The 19,634-nt window shown below is 41.2% G+C and overlaps 1 long non-coding RNA gene across 1 annotated transcript; it reads left to right on the top strand.

The window, feature by feature from the left end:
* The first annotated feature begins 386 nt into the window (after positions 1 to 386).
* On the top strand, positions 387 to 18,720 carry LOC122237067. Its single transcript, XR_006215274.1, has 5 exons — positions 387 to 437; positions 2,577 to 2,642; positions 16,233 to 16,349; positions 17,123 to 17,183; positions 18,415 to 18,720. It is a non-coding gene; the product is annotated as an uncharacterized LOC122237067 (long non-coding RNA).
* Positions 18,721 to 19,634: the final 914 nt, after the last annotated feature.

Consider the following 19,634-nt stretch of genomic DNA (forward strand, 5'->3'; position numbering starts at 1 on the left):
GAAATCATGGTCCTTTGCTGCCACACATTTACATGGAGCTTTATATTCTAAGACTTTCATATAAATGTTCATAATTGCTCCCCACAAGGCTTTTAAGAAATAGTTTTTATTTTTAGAATTGGAAAATATCTTAGATTTTTATCCAGCCCAGGCTCTACACATGACATTTGAGGAAGTGATTCCCAAAGAGTTCAAGTGACTAACTCAAAGTTACACAGTTAAGTAGCCCCAGGACTATAACGCAGGTCTTATTATTCTGCTTAAATGGACTTAACAAAAAGTATATGAATGCAATTTTGTTTTCATTTATATGGAGCTATTTCCTATAATAGAGACATGTACTTGAAAAGAGTAATTGTCTATGTTTTGTTTCCTTATGCTAAAAGGAATATATGATCCAAAATATATGATCATCACAGAAAATTTAGAAAGTACAGGTAAGCCAAAAAATTAAAACCATCCATAATCATACCATCCAGTTTACAGGCTTTGAAAATCGTTAAAAGTATGTATTCTTTTCATTTGAACCTTACACACGGGTTGCTTTATTTTAGGCGTAAATGTCTCTGGTCCCCCTTAAGGAGAAGAACATTAAGAAGCAGGATAGAAGCAGCATAGTGTGCAGAATCTTAAAGGGCATAAAATTTGGAAGCCAAAGGTCTAGGTTCCAGACCCGGTCAGTCATTACTAGCTGTGTGGTCTTCCGTAAGTCAGCCAACTTTCCTGCACGTTGGGTTCTCATTTACAAAATGATGGGGTTTCAGCCATCTCTTTCTTAGCTTGCTAAAATGTCTTTTCTAGGACTTCAAAATCAGGCATTGTAAGCTTACAACAGTTAATTAAAACAAAGCAAAACAGTTTCTGATGTTTTTAAAGGAACATAACAGCATGTTAAAATAGGCCTCTTCCTTTCTCAGGGTTTTGGCTGGGGCTCCAAAGCTGAGAACAATGGGTTTATGTCTCCCCCACATTTGCACACATTCTAAGCCAGATATAAGACTGTCTAGGCAGGACTGGCAAAGAGTGGTCTCGAGCTTGCTCTGCCTCAGTTAGACCTCCCCACACCCCCAAGCTTTGCAGAGAAGGCTAAAAGAACGGACCTAGAGGCTGCCTTCTCGTTCCACTGGAAAAAAAAAATCCTTAATGAAAGGCTGGCTGGTGGTACCTCGGGCAGCCGAGCAAAACCAATGGGTCCCCAGAGGGAATAAGCTGCATTTACAGAAACAATAGAAAAGTCTGTGCCACGAGAACATGAAAAAGAGAGTTGGACTCATTATCTTATATACTCGAAGAGGCTTTTCTAGATGATTCCAACATAGGCCACACGGTGTAGGTGCTGGAATCCGGGTGATAAGGGGGGAATTTCAAGAGCCAGCTGACGTGGGTATCATCCAAGCAATGCTATCGTACGCTATCCCAGGGAGGAAGGGTCTCTCAACAAATCTTCCAAAGCACCCCACTAGAGACATACCCTTTAGATCTGCCAGTCACCGAGGAGAGGACCCTGTGATTGCAACTGCTACAGCCACTGAACACCTTGCCTCTTTCTCTCTAACTCCCTCTCTCTCCTGGGCCCAGCTAGTGCAAGAGGGGGTGAGACAAAGAACAAAGGACCGTGAACCACGTTTGCGAGTCTGGCTGCGACCCACACTAGCGGGAGGGAGAACTCTAATTTGGATAAGACACTGAAGTTTTGAAATGACATTGGACTGAACTTCTCAATACGTGAAAGGGAGCAGAAAACCATGGGTAGTGAGGAAAGAGTGGAGAGAGCAATTCTGAAGGGCCAGTCATAGGGTAGAAAAAAGTTGCTTTCTGCTTGAATCCTCCCAGCTCCAGCTTGTTTAACGTGCCGGTTGCAGGAGCGTAACTTGGGTGAGCAAAGAGAGGGTTGCAAAGGGGAGAGAGATTGGTGGCCAGATCCCAATCAAGAGGCTGTTGTCTGGAAATTAGGCAATAAGGCGATGGGAGCTGGGGATGTTTCTGAGGTAACTCTGGCAAGAATTAATGACTGCTTAGGCGTGTTAGACAAGTAAAGTGGGTGAGTCACACAAGCTTCTAAAGTTTCTAGCCTAAGAGACTGGAAGATAGTGACTTGATGGATAGCAATGCCACTTCTATGGCTAAATATGTGTTCTAGAGAGATCCCACACTTAGGTCAATGATGCCACATTTTTGGAGCTCCTTCACTCGAGTCTCCCGAGCCAGTGGCTCCTGAGCCAACTTATGAGTCATATAAAAAAGTCATTACTTTTCATGTATCCATTTTTTCATTTAATCCATCACTTCACAAATTTTGTTAAGTGTTTCCTATCTGTTATGCACTGTGCTGGTCACTGCGGAGAAAAATTAGCGGGTCACAGGGTCAGTTCTCAAGTTGCCCATGGGCTGTATGCTCTACCTACTTTAGTTGCTGGGTTAACCATGGTTTTTGTGGCCTTTCCCCCTTTTAACTCCCTTATGCCATTGATTTTATGTAGAAAGGAGCACAGTATGGTGTAAATTGGTTGTTACCATCTTAAGTACGTGAATTTATTTTCATTTACCAGTTTTCCATTTTGTCTTATGTCCCACAGAATATAGGCCGTTATGACAACGTGGCCCAGAAATTTGATGTCTGTCCAAATTTGCACTTTCTAAATGTAAGTAGACACTCAAAATGAGTCTAAAAATCACTGCCACAAAATGTACCCAAATAGACCCACACAATTGTTCTCTCTCTCTCTCTCTCTCTCTCTCTCACACACACACACACACACACACACACATACATACATACACACACACATTCATACCATTCATATTCAGTTCCGTGGGACAAAAATATGTATCTAGTACTTGGAATATCAGAGTTTGGTGTTAAGTCCTCCAAGGGAGGTACAAATTAGAAACATAGTTCTTTCTTTTTAGAAGTCCACAACTTAGTAAGAGGAACAGATACGTTTAACAGATACATGCTGTTTATAGAGAGACATATGTGGTACATGGTGAAGTGTGAAGTGATAGAGTAAAATAATAAACAATAAATTATAATAAATTAGCAAGGGTGAAAGAATCTATAATAACCCCTTGTATTCAGGCTGCTTGACTTTGGGACCTCAGGTACAAAGATCTGAGTTAATCATACTGTCCAATCTATTCAACAAAATTTCCTAGCACCTACCAGGTGGCAGGCACCTTTCTAGGTAGAGGAAATGCAACTTTTTTTCAAGGTGGGGATACAGTTAACCATTAAACAAATGCCTGATCGTAGTGGCAATGGGAAGAATAAAAGCAAGGTGGCGGGGAAGCAGGTTATTAGATGGCTCTTATTTGGGTGATCAGAAACAGCCTCTCTGAGGATATAACATTTCAGAAGGAACCCAACTTGAGAAGGAAGACCAGGACAAGCCTCTCAGACAAGACAAATGACTGTTGGAAAATCCCCAAGCAAGAATGGGTTCCATGTGCTGCAGAGATGAAGAAGAGGTGGGTTGTGCCCAGACCACTGTGGGCAAGGCGGGGAGCCCGGAATGAGTTGAGGTTGAAGGGGTGGACACTGACCAGGTAAGTAAGGCTAGGTTTTAAAATAACAGAAGGTTTGGCTGATCCTTAAATGTGCACACACGTGCATACATGCACACACATGAAATACCAAAACTGTTTCGAGCATTGACAGAACTGCTGGAATCTCTGCAGGAAATAACACTTATTTGGATCAAGCTTAAAAACTCATTACTTTTTTTTTAAAGTTTATTTATTTATTTTGAGACAGTGTGCTGGAGGGGCAGAGAGAGAGAGAGAGAAAGAGAAAGAGAGAGAATCTCAAGCAGGCTCTGCACTGCAGAGCCTGACACGGGGCTCAAACTCACGAACCGTGAGATCATGACCTGAGCCAAAATCAAGAGTCAGTTGCTTAACCAACCGAGCTACCCAGGCGCCCCTCATTACTTTCTATTCACATCTAATACTTAATTTGCCTACAAAAGTTTAAGGAGCAGAAGAATATTTGAATAATGAACTCTAAGCATTATCAAGGGTTATCAATGAACAGAGTATAGGAAAAGCCATGAGTGACTAAAGAACAATTTGAAAAAGGAAACCCCATTAAGGCAGGCAGGGAGAGGGGAACAATTCCAATTATGAGGGGTGAAGAGTGGCAGTTTTTGCTATGTTTCTCATTAGGCTGGAGATGATTATGCCATATTCTCATCATTGGTTTTAGATAAATCCCCTCTCTTACAACGTTATTTTTCCAATCCCCACCCCATAGGTATCCTTTCTAGTATGTTTGGGATATGTCCTCAAGTGCGTATGTATCTTTCATAAATGCATGTTGCTTTCCATGGATGTGATTTTAACTAGCCAACATGAAACTGCGGTATGATATTGTTCCATCTTATTTATTTACTCAAGACTACTTTTAAAGGTCTATCCATATTTCTCTGTGTATCTCTAATTCATCACTTCCAATTGCTGCAGAGTATTTTGTGATAAACGTCCTTCATGTTTTACTTACCCATCCCCCTAGAGATGGAAACTAGGTTGCTTCACGCTTTCTACATGCAATGAACATCCTCATGAAGATGCCCTTATGGGCTGAGGTGAATTTCTCTAAAGGACTACATGGCCATGACAATTACTCTCACTCAAATTCTCTTGATAAAGCTGGATTGCTTTTCTGAATAAATGCACTAGTCCACATGCTTAGTATATGTTCATAAATGACTTATTCAGAATACACTAAGTTTCAAGTTAAATTTTTGAAATATTTATTTATTTTTGAGATAAAGTGTGAGCAGGGGAGGGGCAGAGAGAGAGGGAGACAGAATCTGAAGCAGGCTCTAGGCTTTGAGCTGTCAGCACAGAGCCCGATGTGGGGCTCGAACTCACGAGTCGCAAGATCATGAGCTGAGCCGAAGTCGGACGCTCAACCAACTGAGCCACCCAGGTGCCCCCAGAATACACTAAGTTTCAGAGTCATATGGTGATGTATACAAGATCCAAGTCTTCCAGTTCAGTTCTAAGGCTTTATCCATTGGGAAATGCCTTTCTGAGAAAGAACCCCCCTCCCCACACAGATGTGCACAAGCACAGATACAAAGTTTAGCTGAATTACTCCTTAAGGGGTATAGTTATCCTTCACTGCCCCTCATTCAATGATTATTTATTGAAGGGCAGCTATAGAAGACATTGCTTTTTTTTCTTCATGAGGTCAAGGTGTTATTTCCCCTCATCCTCATTGTTCCTGTTCCAAGCAGGTATGCACTAGGGGATGAGATCCTTCCTTTCCTTGAAGGAACTTACAATCTAACTTCCTCTCATAACCATAATCAACATTAATACAGGTAGCAGATTTTTCAAAAACTTTTTGTGGTTCCGTTTTCTTACATCTGCATCTGCATGTGATGGCCTCAGAATCCCTCAAAATTGATCATTTTACCTAGTCCCTGTTCTCCATTTCTGGAAACGACAAACTCCCTCAAACTTCAGGTCCCAAATATCCAAGTCATACCAGAAGACAGTTGTTACAAGGCTACTGGCCAGAGCCCAGCATGTAGCACAGTGATTCTGTCGGGGGTTCAATGCATTATGAGCAAATATGGCAGAACCATAAACCAGATCCATTTTAGCTGTGGCCGGTTATGCCCTTGGGTTTGAAATAATTAATTTCCTAGACATGTGGTCCCCAGATGAAATTCATGCTGTGATTTGATTTTTTAAATGCAAAAAAAAAAAAAAAATTCTCCAGCAGAAATTCATCACCAACATGTTAAGGAATTTGATGACTAAAAATAATCTCCCCAGAGAGTGTATGGGCATGGTGTGCAGACTTGGAAGGGAAGAACACACCAGTGAGTCTATGTGAGAGGGAATGACATGGGCACTGAACTGGGGGCCCACCTTCTGGTATCAAAGGCTGTCTCACATGTCAAAAAATATATATTTTTCATCTATTAAATAAGAAATTATTTTGGGCCTGAGCCTGGTGGCTCAGTCGGTTAAGCGTCTGGCTTTGGCTCAGGTCATGATCTCACAATTCGTGAGTTCGAGCCCCATATCAGGCTCTGTGCTGACAGATCAGAGCCCGGAGCCTGCTTCGGATTCTGTGTCTCCCTCTCTCTCTGCCCCTCCCCTGTTCGCTCTCTCTCTCTTTCTCTCTCTCTTTCGAAAATAAATAAACATTAAAAAAATTTTTTTAAATAAGAAATGATTTTAAATGCTTACCATGGACATGAGCCTTCAAATCATATTCATTCCCTAGAAGGCAAGTTATAAATTGGGGAGAGTCAGTTCTGTACACAGTTAGGTGGAGCCCACTCCTCCCTCAGAAAATGGTTCTCCTAGATCCTGGGGAAAGAAACCACTCAGTTGCTCTAAAAGAAGAACACTGAAGGCAGAATTTACCCTGAAGCAGGCAGGTGGTAATGGTTGAAAGCTGAGAACACTGACAGATTTATACTGAGCCTCTATAGAAGCCCAAGGTCATTATTTAGGTTCTAAGGGTCTAGGACAAAATTTAGTCTGCCAACTTGAGACCCAGGAGTGGAAGCCAACTGGGGACTGGCCTAGGGAGGGAGCCATGCAGCTATATGGGGAAGAGCATCCTGTGCTGAGATCTTCCTGCATGTTGGAGGCAGCAACTCCTGGTTTCGAGGAAGTGCCTTCCTGGGCTCAGCTGATGCTGGCTGTGGCTGCAGCTATCTTGCCAGGCTGGTTCTACAGTGTGGTTCTGAGAGCTCTTCTAGAAGTTCAGCTTATAGCCTGTTCTTCCAGCCTTTCCAACACTTATATGAGCTACCTAATAACTCCCTTTCTGCCTAAAGTAGTTAATATGGATTTTATTGTTGAAACCAAGAACTTGACCCAATTTTAGTTGATTATAGTATCAGTCTTAGGGTTTTCCTTTGTACGAGTTAGTGCATTATACCTCTTTATCTGATTTATCAGCTTTAAAAGATGAAATCTTTTGGCCCCCTAGCTATAAAGGATTAGGAAATCAGCATATTTACCTTCCTCAATTTTTATTATACAATCTCCCAAATTTTGGGCAGCTGACTTTCCTACATAATTCCTGTAAATATTCATACTCCTAAATACCAAATCTAGACTTCTTGGTGCTCGGTATCTGATTACCCTGCACCCCAGATAATATTGCTTTTAGGCTAGCCCTATAAGAAGAAAGAATAATGGGGGAGGACAGGGCATCCTTCCATTGAAACTCAAACCCACTCTGTGTTCAGCTGATTGCTTAGGTCCTGATGTGCTTCTCCACAGGATGATGAGAAGATAGAGGGCTAGTCACTTTTTCCTCTTCCTGCTCACTCCTGGCTTATAGTTTTCTCCAACAAAATCTGATCCTTAAGCCATATTGCATGATGTTGAGGAATTCATTGTGAACCCTGTTTTACCATGGGTGGTGACCACAAAGGGACTCACCTTGTATTACAGTGAAGATCACTTCTCAGGATGTAAAAAACACAAAACAGAAATTATCAGAGAAGAGTCCATAACCACTATGTCATGAATAAACAAAATCAATAAAGCAATGATTGCTATATGCAAAATCAAGACATAAATGACAAACTGGGAAAAATATTTGTACCTCATATCACAAAGGGTTTTGATTTCCTTGATATAAAGAGTCCCCTGTAAATCAATAAGACCAACACCCAACGGAAAATGGGCCAATGATATGGATACACAGTTTATAGAAAAGGAGGTACAAAGGAAACACTAAGACAAATGACTTTTAAACCCAGGAAATGAGAAAATTTTTATTTCAAAATATACCGAGACTCCATTTTTCACCTCTTAAAATGGCACAGACCAAAAAAATTAAAAGAAAAAAAAAAAAAGGGGGGCGCCTGGGTGGCTCAGTCGGTTAAGCGTCCGACTTCAGCTCAGGTCACGATCTCTCGGTCGGTGAGTTCGAGCCCCGCGTCGGGCTCTGGGCTGATGGCTCAGAGCCTGGAGCCTGCTTCCGATTCTGTGTCTCCCTCTCTCTCTCTGCCCCTCCCCCGTTCATGCTCTGTCTCTCTCTGTCTCAAAAATAAGTAAACGTTAAAAAAAAAAAATTAAAAAAAAAAAAATGGCACAGACCAAAATGTACTATAGTCCATGGTGTTGACAAGGGTCTGGGGAAATGGGCATGCTTACTGATGGGAATATAAATCAGTATACAACTTCTGGGGAGAGCAATTTGGTGATACCTGTTCAAATGATAAGTGCACATATCCTTTTAGCCAGAATTCTAATCTCAGGGATTTATTCTACTGATACACTTGCATATATAGAAACAGTTATGTACAATTGCAGCATTGTCTGTGAGAGCAAAATATTAAAAACATTTTTTTTAACATTTATGTATTTTTGAGAGACACAGAGAAACAGAGTGTGAGTGGGGAAGGGGCAGAGAGAGAGGGAGACACAGAATATGAAGCAGGCTCCAGGCTCTGACCTGTCAGCACAGAGCCCGATGCGGGGCTCGAGCCCATGAACGGCAAGATCATGACCTGAGCTGAAGTTGGACCTTTAACTGACTGAGCCACCCAGGCGCCCCGAGAGCAAAATATTTTCAATCACTTGAAAACAACAAGGAAAATAAGAAATGTAATCTTTGACATACTGGCCAAGTCACTTTTACCCTAAACCTTAACATATATGAAGGAAGGCTATTTTCTATGGTGAGGATCCAACTCAAGTAAGAAAGGAGATCCAGGCAGAGAGATTGTATATTGCAGAGCTGGCAGAACTCGGAATGCTCAAACCTTCCTGGGAATGCAAGTGGATTCCTGAAATCCTTGCTTAGAACCAACAGTACCTTGCTTAGAACCACACTTGGTGCAGGCCAGCTGTTAAAGTTTTCTTGGACTCCATTTGAGACCACTGAGGGGGGGAGGGGAGCAGGTGAAGAAAGAAGGTTGTAGGCCCACAGTCTTGGCATGGTGACGCCAGGTGGAAGAATAGCCGTCAGTAATAAGCTGCCCTGCAGTTGCTAAACTTTTCCTCTGAAGAAGAGGAAGCACGAGGCCAGCTCATACCAGCACACATACAGACTCTGCTTAGATTATAGGGGCTCGGGGAGAGGTATGGCGCTCCGCTTTGGGCCCTTCCCCACAAGTACTTCAGCATATAGGTAGTCCAAGTAGCAGGGTCTCCAGGAGCCAACATTCATATTGTATTTCATGTGGATGGCACCCTCTGGAGAGGACACTATTTGGAGATTGTCCTTTGGAGATGTACAGTGGGACAGCCCTGCCAGGAAAAGTGCCCTTACTGGGGCACCTGGGTGGCTCAGTCGGTTAAGTGTCTGACTTCAGCTCAGACCATGATCTCACAGTTCGTGAGTTCAAGCCCCGCATCGGGCTCTGTGCTGACAGCTCAGAGCCTGGAGCGTGCTTCGGATTCTCTGTCTCTCTCTCTTTCTGCCCCTCCCTTGCTCATGCTCTGTCTCTCTCTCTCTCTCTCTCAAAAGTAAATAATAAACTTTAAAAATAATTTTTTTAAAATAGTGCCCTAGGGAAACAGCACAAATCTTTACAAAAATACAACAAAAAAGGAGGGAATCAATAGGGAAAATAATTGGCAGATAAAGAACCATGGCAGAAAGATCTTGTCACAAAGCCAGAGAAAATTATGACCAAAACAAATTCCATTATCTCTAGAAACTAAAGAAAAAGTAATCTCTAGGGAAAAAATAACCTGTATATAACAAGCACTCAAAGCAGAGACACAAGGGGTCAAGGAGAAAATGACTAGACAACTGAAGTTAAAACATGAGTTAGTGGGCTACCTGGCTGGTTCAGTTGGCTGAGCATACTACTCTTGATCTCAAGGTCATGAGTTCAAGCCCCATGTTGGGCATGGGCTATTTTAAAGACAAACAAACAAACAACAAAAACAAAAACATGAGTTAGTGTTAAAATTTGTTTTCTTTGAGGTAGACTTTATATACAGCAAAGTCTTAGATGTATACTTGATAAATTTTTTAAAAGTTAACTACACCCATGTACCCCCCATTCTGATACAGATATGAAACATTACCAACACCCAAAAAGGTTCTTTCTTGTCCCCTCCCGGTCTCGGGTAATTGCTGTTTCGATTACTATCATCCACTATCAATTAGTTTTGTCTAGTGTTAAATGTACTATAAATGAAAACATATAGTAGGTACTCTTGTATATGTGTAGGTTTTTCTACTTTACATTATGTTGATGATATTCATCCACATTGTTTGAATAGCAATCGTTCATTCTTTTGCAATATTACATAGTATTCTATTAGATATATGTGACACGATTTATCCATTAACGCTTGAATTGATTCTAGTTTTTAACTATGATGAAAAAGGCTGCTATGAATACTCTTGTACATGTCTTTTGGGGGATATAAACATTCATTTCTGTTGGGAATATACAAAGGAGTAGAATTTCTAGGTCAAAAAGTACCTGTATATATAGCTTTGAAATCATTAAAAAGTTGGGTTTTTTTTAAATGTTTATTTATTTATTTTGAGAGAGAGAGATAGAGGATAAGCAGGGGAGGGGCAGAGAGAGGAAGAGAGAGAATCTTAAGCAGGCTCCACACTGTCAGCACAGAGCCCGATTCAGGGCTCAAACCCACAAACGGTGAGATCATGATCTGAGCCAAAATCAAAAAATTGGTGTGTGGAGTGAGGTAGGGGGTCAAGGTTAATTTTTTCCTATATGAGTAGCCAATTTACCCAACACCATTATTCCAAATAACATCTTCCCCCCATGAATTACACGTATCACAAGTCAGGGAACTGTATATGTGTGGGTCTGTTTCTGGATTTCTTTTCCCTTCATCTGTTTGTCTCTCCTAATACCTAAATCACATTGTCTGAATTGTAACTTCATAAGAAATCTAATGCCTAAAAGTGTAAGTCCTCCATATTTATTCTTCTTCTTCAAGATTGCCACTTTCAAGATTATTCTAGGTCCTTAGAATTTCCAGATAAATTTTAGAATAAACTTGTCAGTTTAAGCTGATGTACTTCTAAACCAGATGTTAGTAGTCAAGTCTTTGTTTAATTAGTCCTTATACCTTATATATACTTTTAAATTTCATTGATAAAATATAGCGTGAGTGTTGATTTTGGGGGAGCATGTGTTGGTTCAGTCGGTTAAGAGTCTGACTCTTGATGTCAGCTCAGGTCATGATCTCATGGTTTTTGAGATGAAGCCCCCATTAGGGCTGACAGTGTGGAGCCTGTTTGGGATTCTCTCTCTCCCTTTTTCTACCCCTCCCCCGCTCATGCTCAGTCTCAAAATAAATAAATAAACATAAAAAACTGATTTTTAAAATCAATTGGAAGAGTTAGGAAAGAGGAGAGAAAAGGTATTTACTACTCCAGAACTGAGGGCCACAATAGGAGTGACAAAGAAACAGTGAACACATGAAAACCAGTAAAGAACATAGAAGAAAAGCTTGAGAAAAAAAAAAAGCAAAGAAAGATGAAAACAAACAATTTGAACTGTCAATAAGAATATGTCTCAATAAAGTTACTAGACTACAATGGTAAAGAAAAAAAAAATTTTGAACATTTACGCAAAATTATCAACTCATCTATAAAGGGAAAAATTTCAGATGAGCCTTGGACTTCTCCATAGTAACATTCAACAATAAAAAAAACAGTGAGGCAATCCTTATAAAAAAACAAGTGTGATCCAAGAATATCATACACAGCCTACCTATCATCATTTAAATATAAATGCAACAGACAAATTGTCCAACATGCCAAAAGTCAGGGAATACAGTTTCTTTCTGGAAGAAAGTACTGCAGGTCGACCTTTAGCCAACCAAAAGAAGATGCAGAATTTGGAGAGGTGCGTTCATTGGATATGAGCAAACACAAAGGACCAAGATGGCTGCTGCCCCAGAAACTTGTTTCAAGCTCTGGAAAACAGCTGAGAATGAACCTTGTCAGAGGGATCACCAACATAGGAAGACCATGGCTCTGACTCTAGAGAATACGGAGCCAACTGCCTGGACTGGGCTATACTGGAGAAGTAGCCAGACCTCGAATGGTTTACAGGGCCAGTAGGAACCACAGAGAAGGTCAAAGGCCCAGGAAGTACCACCAGGCCCCACCTTGCTGAGACAACCAGATCACAGGTCATGGAACCCAGACTTAGCTGTGAAAACCCTGAGACCAAGAGCACCCAGGCCCCCTTGAGATCAGCAGATACTAGACACATATCCAAAGCACAAAGCCAGGGAGTCCCTTCCCCAACACCACAGGGGAGAAACAACAGCTCCTTTCCATCTGGATCTCCAGATCCAGCTCAGGAACAGCAAGAGGGAGCAGAGCACTTTTATCCAGTAAGAATAAGTATTAATGTATATTAAGTGTTTAGTGTGTGCTAACCACAGGTGTAAGCTTTTCACCTGCTTTAATTCATTTCATCTTCACAACTCTAAAAGGTAAATATTATTCCTCCCATTTTAGAGATTCAGAAATTGAGGCACAGAGAAGTTTAGCAGCATGCTTCAGGCCACACAGCAAGTAAGTGGTCTAGCTGAAACATAACCAGAGACAGTCTAGTTCCAGAGCCCATGCTCAAACAATTATGTAAATTGATTATTTTTTTTAAGTATTTTTATTTACTTCTTAAAATAAGTACTTTTAAAAGTTACTTAAAAGTAACCCAATGTGGGGCTTGAACTCACAACCCCAAGATCAAGAGTTGCGTGCTCCACTGACTGACCCAGCCAGGCACCCCTGTAAATGGTTTATTTAAATCAAGCAACAAGGGTAAACCTGAACTTTATAAATATGGAACTGGTAAAATAAATTATGTTACAGCCACTTGAGGAAATTTAATGTGACCACCATGAAGAAAGAGGCAGGTTTCTATGTGCTGATATGGAATGATCTCCAAGATATATTAAGTGAAAACAGCAGGGTACAAAAAAGTGTGTTATATGCCATCTTCATGAACAAAAGTGTTCATAAATATATGCTTATGTCTGCATATATACTTCTGGTAATATACTCCCAAACTCACAGTCATTGCGACCCTTGGAGAGAGAGACCAGGAATCCCAATGATAAGGGTTGAGGAGAAATCTGCTTTTCATGCTATTCCCTTTTGCGCCTTTTGAATTTTGTACTGTGTGCATATGTTACCTAATCAAAAACATGTGATTTAAATAAATAGATATAAAGAAAGCGGAGGGGCCTCCCAGAGACATGGGAAGATAAAAACCATTTCATGAATCTGAGTGAGGCCCTCTGGCAGGGGGCAAGTTTTGCTAGAGATAACACTCTAAATAAAAGGAATATCCTTGGGGCGCCTGGGTGGCTCAGTCAGTTAGGCGTCCAACTTTGGCTCAGGTCGTGATCTCACGGCTTCTGAGTTTGAGCCCGGAGTTGGGCTCTGTGCTGACAGCTTGGAGCCTGGAGCCTGCTTCCGATTCTTTGTCTCCCTCTCTCTCTGCCCCTCCCCCACCTGCTCTCTCTTTGTCTCTCTCTCAAATATAAATCAACATTAAAAAATTAAAAAATAAAATAAAAGGAATATCCTTCAAAGGAAAGAAAGAAAACAAACATGACGGGATGTTTAATAGGGAGGTTTGACTGACCAAGTTTGATAGATTTCAGATTCCAAAGTGAGGTGTGAGACCATATGGAAAGTTCACAGTAGATGCCAAAAGCAGGTTAGACAACTGACCCACATTAAAGGCCTAACATGTTGATGAGAGAGGGAGGATCTGGTGAGGAGGAGTTCTCTGGAAGGAGCTATAAAACCTGCTCAAGGGTAGAGGAGCCTCAGCTCAGCATGACCCCATGGAAACTCGTTTTGTTATCTTTGTGTGGTTAATTCTGGAGGTCACAACTGACAACCTTAAAGGGGCCAGGTCGCAAAGAAGAGGGAAACAGGGCCCGCCCCACCAAGAGCATCAACAGAACACTTCCTATGGCCCAGAGGTCATTTTGTTAGTTTTTTAAAATAAACTTTACTTATTCATTTTGAGAGACAGCGAGAGTGGGGTGGGAGGGGGAAACAGAAAGAAAAGGAGCGAGAGAGAGAGAGAGAGAGAGAGAGAAAGAGAGAGAATCCCAAGCAGGCTTTGCACTGTCACTGCAGATCCCAACTCAGGGCTCGAAACCATGAGATCATGACCTGAGCCGAAATCAAGAGTCTGATGTTTTTTGTGTTCTGTTTTTTGTTTTTTATATATAATTCATTGTCAAGTTAGCTAACATACAGTGTCTATAGTGTGCTCTTGGTTTTGGGGGTAGATTCCCATGATTCATTGCTCACATACAATACCCAGTGCTCATCCCAAAAAGTATTCTCCTCAATGCCCATCACCCATTTCCCCCTCCCCCACCACCATCAACCTTCAGTTTATTCTGTGCATTCAAGAGTCTCTTATGGTTTGCCTCCCTCTCTGTTTGAAACTATTTTGTCCCCTTCCCTTCCCCCATCATCCTCTGTTAAGTTTCTCAAGTTCCGCATATGAGTGAAAACACATGATATCTGTCTTTCTCTGAGTGACTTACTTCACTTAGCATAATACCCTCCAGTTCCATCCATGTTGTTGCAAATGGTTCATGCTTATATATAAGCATATATTTACGAAAACTTTTGTTCATAAAGATGGCATATAACACACTTTTTTGTACCCTGCTGTTTTCACTTAATATACCTTGGAGATCATTCCATATCAGCACATAGAAACCTGCCTCTTTCTTCAAGTAGTATTCCATGACGTTTAACCTACTGAGCCACCCAGATGCCCCTAGAGGTCATTTTAAATAGATCCTGTCCCTGGGCAGCTGGCTGTGGTGAAGGACACAGGTAAAAAGGACACTGGCAGGAGCAGACGCCAAGAGGGGAACAGGTACAGCCAGCGAATAGAAAGGGCACTGCTCAGGGCGCCTGGTGGCTCAGTCAGTTAAACGGTTAAGCGACCAACTCTTGATTTTGGCTCAGGTCATGATCTCACTGTCATGGGATAGCACTGGGTGTGATGCCTGCTTAAGATTCTCTCTCTCTCTCTCTCTGCCCCTCCCCTGGTTGCACACAAGTTCTCTTGCGCACCAGCATGCTCCCTCTCTCTCTCTCAAAAAAAGGAAGAAAGGGCACTGCTCAGGTCAGTGGGTTTGTCAGTCAAGGCCCAGGAGCAGAATGTGTAAAGGGTCTATGAAGTTGCCCAGGAGAATGTCTCAAACACTGCTAGGCCCAGAGAGGGGAAGCCAGACAGTCACCTCTCTCCTTCGTAAGACACCCACTCCCAGCTCCTGGCAGAGCTCCTCTCAGAGAGCACCGAGGGGCGAGGGGCGGGAAGACAACGAACAAAGAGAAGCAGTTTCCCCCTCCCGCTTTCCTGGGCCCACAGACAGGCCCCAGCCAAAGGAAGGGAGAAGCTGTAATTAGGAGGCTGAGGCTGTGTGTGTGACCACAAGGAGGGTTAGCACCTGCGAGTGACGAGAAATGAAGGAAGTGCTGGAGTCTTCGCCCAGAGGGGAGAAGAGTAGGACACACAAAGAAAGTGGCTTCGGTTGTTTGATGAGCCAGTCGCACAAAAAGAGTAGTTAACAAGAATAAACTCAAAGATCTGATTTTGTGTGTGAAGTCTTTTCATTACTTTTCATTCCAATTAGGAGTGATTAGATTCATCATGAATGATTAGAAAGCTCTATTAACATACATCAAATGTAGATGTTGATCAAGATATGTGCAGACATCAAGAGAAAGAATGAAGAGGCTACAAATGTGTATGACTTGTATCAATTATCCATGCTTGAAGAAAGTCATATATAATGACAGAGTATGCAAAAAGCTTCATCTCAATACACAAATTAAAATCAAAGCCAGTGACCATTGCTCACCTGGTTCAAGCTCATAATGGATGACTTAATTATACCCTTCTGTCCCTGAGTCCACATGTAAGAAGGGGTACTGAGTCACTCCTGTCTATTGCCACCGCCTTCCTCCTGGAGTTTCTTTCCTAAACATTCTATAAATTTATTTATCCAAATAAATCAAGTGAAGTTCTTTCGTTCCCATCATTTGTAGTTCACAAGCTGTCTTCTCCTGGATTGGGGGCCAGATAGCAAATTTTATTTCTCCATGTCATGTCAAAACAAGACAGTTTTTCATTTTCTTATGTCTCAACTCCTCTCCATTGCATCCTAAGACATAGATATCTGTGTCAAACATCAGGTATGCAGTTTGGAGATAGATACCCGAAACTGTGAATTATTTTTCATTTCAGTATGATGTAATCACCTTGGAGAGCTATGGCAAGAAGCATCCAGAAGAGACTTTTCATCTTTGCATGTGCCTGAAATGAACTGGTGGATATTCACATGTATTAATCAGAGAGACCCAGGTCAGCTATATGATATATGATAAAACACTCTTTTAATCCTGGTAGTTTACTCAAAGACTATATAGTCAATTGCACACATATGTGCAATTTTATTTTGTTTCAGAATAACAGACATCTGATACTTTTACAAAACATGACAATCTTCTAAGCCAAATGTCATTTTGGAAGTTTAATTCTCCTGAACTGGAACTCTGTACATGCAATATCCTCCCAATGATTGAAAAAGATTTAAGTATTTGCTGTATAGGGAATGTAGTCCTTACTTAATGTTTCTATGAACATCAAGTTTCTCCAATTTTTGCAATTTATATACCAGACAATTTCCTAATATGTCAGGATTCCCTACTTGATATGAAGAAGACGACCAACCCACAAGAGAAAAAGGGGACAAAAAAATAAAGTACGGACAGTTCCCAAGAAAAGACATCTAAATAAATCTTATACAAATGGAAAGATGCTGGGGTGCCTGGCTGGCTCAGTTGGGAGAGCATGCAACTCTTGATCTCAGGGTCATAATTTCGAGCCCCACGTTGGGTGTACAGTTTACTTAAAAAAAATAAAAATAGGGGTGCCTGGCTGGCTCGGTCAGTGGTGCGTGCAATTCTTGATCTTGGGGTTGTGAGTTCGAGCCCTATACTGGGTGTAGAGATTACTTAAAAAAAATAAAATCTTTTTAAAAAGTAAATAAAATTAAAAAAGAAAAGATGCTTTGCTTCGTCGTAATAAGGGAAATAAAATTTTAAATGATAATGCCATACCATTTTCCCCTACAGACTGGTAAAGATCAAAAAGTGCGATGACACCTCTCAGTTGTGGAAGTTTGTGGAAGGGCAGGTACGCATACTTACCCAACTTTCTCAGGAGGGCTATATGGCAATATCTATCTAAATTACAAAGGATGGTATGTATTAGTCAAAACTTGCAGAACTATGTACTTAAAAGGGTAAAATTTGCTGTATATAAATTATACCTTAACTTTTTTTAATGAAAAAAGTTAATGTCAGTCTCCTCACAGGAAATCTTGTATTGCCTTAAAAATGAGATTGACCTGTCACCCACAGGCAATGAATTCTAAAATATATTAAGTGAAAAAAGCAAGGTGCAAAATGGTGTGTGTTCCTCATATATTTGTTTCAAGCAAAGACAAATGACAAATGCTTCTTCACATATACATGTTTGCATATGCCTATACTCTCTAGAAGTGTGCACACAACAATGGCTACCTATGGAAAGGGAGTAGAGGCCAAAGGAGGCAGGGGGACTCATCTTTCACTATATATATTCTCACACTGCTTGGTTTGGTTTTGTTTGTTTACCAAGTGTATGTATTACTTTTTCAGGTAAAACCTCTAAAAATGAGAAAAAATACAAACATGCTTGCCCTTAACCAAAAAAACCTCACTTCTAGAAATTGGTTTCAAAGATACACTCATTCACGTGCAGACTGATGTATGTTCAAGGTTTTTCACTGTAGCACTGTCTGTGAGGGCCAAAGATTGGGGGGTGGGGGAGAAATGTAAATGTTACCAATAGGACACTGGTAAAACCATGGTATTTTGAAATTACTGAATACTCAGAGGCTATGAGAAAGAATGAGGAAGCTCCTCGTGTACCAAAATGGAAGTGGATCCAGGATAGCTTAGGTGAAAAAAGAAATCTATATCTTTGCAGAGTAGGAAATATACCATTGTTGAGGCAAAAGGGAAAAGACAATGTTTACATGCATTCGCTTAAATGTGCAGAACGTCACCCTGAGAAGACGTGGCAGAAACAGAAAATGGATTGTCTCTGGGGAGGAAAACGGGGGCCTCAGGGAAACGGGAGTGGGAAACAAAGTGTGCACAAATATTGGTATCTTAGAATTTTGAGCCATGTGAAATAATTACCTATTAACATAAACCCTAGGTTTTCCTGGTGTAGTATTAACCAATATAGCTGTAGGATATATGGCAGAAAGGCTCCCTAGGAAAATAACTTCTTTTAGCACAATCAATGTGTCCTTTATCACCGTGAAAACAAAAAACAAAAAACAGAATCTGCCTTGCTATCTGTTTTGTTCCTACAGGGAAAGGAACTGGGTCTGTTTCTAGGGAATGCTCCAGGTAGACAACCTGGCTGGCCCCTTGTCTTGGAATCATCTCGCCAATTACAGAAGGTCTCTCACCCTTTGACAAGGATGTGGACACCTGGGGTGGAGAGCGTAGATGTCACCGCGGGGAAGGCTAGAAGTATTGCCTGAAGAACGAAGTTTTCCTGAAGTGAACAGTGTCTCCACAGTGATGTCCAACTCCAGGCACAAATGTCTCTCAGCCAAGAGACTGTGGTCATGTCACATGGTCATGCTGACCAGCCTGTTGTGTCTGTTTCGCAGAACGGCATGTTTGAGTAAAAGAAATAGCCAGAGAAATTCAAGCCTCACAGCATGAGACCACCACTTGTATAATTATAGGCTTATGTGTGCCAATGATTTATCAATATTTCTAAATATCTTCAAGATTATTTTATTCCATGATAATGAGAAATAATTTAGATTCGAAAAGGAAACAAAAGTACATGCTCAGACTTGAGGAAACTGTCCCCAGGGCACATTACCATAATAACGACTAGAGTTCATTAAGTCATATAATATCAGGAATACCTGTTTAAACTCTTTTCTATATTGCATTACATCACAGGTGGACATTACTATTTAAAGACAGCAAAGATACTGGACGTAAGTTATAGGTACACTTATTCCCTTTTAAGTATTTTTCATATTAATTTTTATGACATATTCAGTATCTGAGAATATTCCTTGGTCGTGAGAGATTCTGAACCTATGTATAAGTTAGAACTCTTTTGGTAGCAAGGGAGAGAAAAATCGGATCCAAACACTGGCTTAAATGAAATAGGAACTTACTAGATTATGTAACTGAACAGTCCAGGAATAGGCCTTGCTGCTATGCTGCTGTGTTAGTTTGAAGGCTGAAATGTATCACCAGGGAGCCTTTCTGTCTGTCTGTCTGTCTGTTTCTCTCTCTCAGCTCCATTCTTCTTCTTCTTTTTTTTTTTTTTAGTGTTTATTTTTGAGAGAGAGAGGGAAAGAGACAGAGCATGAGCAGGGGAGGGGCAGAGAGAGGGAGACACAGACTCCAAAGCAGGCTCCAGGCCCTGAGCTGTCAGCACAGAGCCCGACCCGGGGCTTGAACCCACGGACCGTGAGATCATGACCTGAGCTGAAGTTGGGCGCTTAACCAACTGAGCCACCCAGGCACCCCTCTCAGCTCCATTCTGAGACGAGTTCCC

The sequence above is a fragment of the Panthera tigris genome, chromosome A3, assembly GCF_018350195.1.
Source record: "Panthera tigris isolate Pti1 chromosome A3, P.tigris_Pti1_mat1.1, whole genome shotgun sequence".
In the NCBI taxonomy this organism is placed as follows: Eukaryota; Metazoa; Chordata; class Mammalia; order Carnivora; family Felidae; genus Panthera; species Panthera tigris.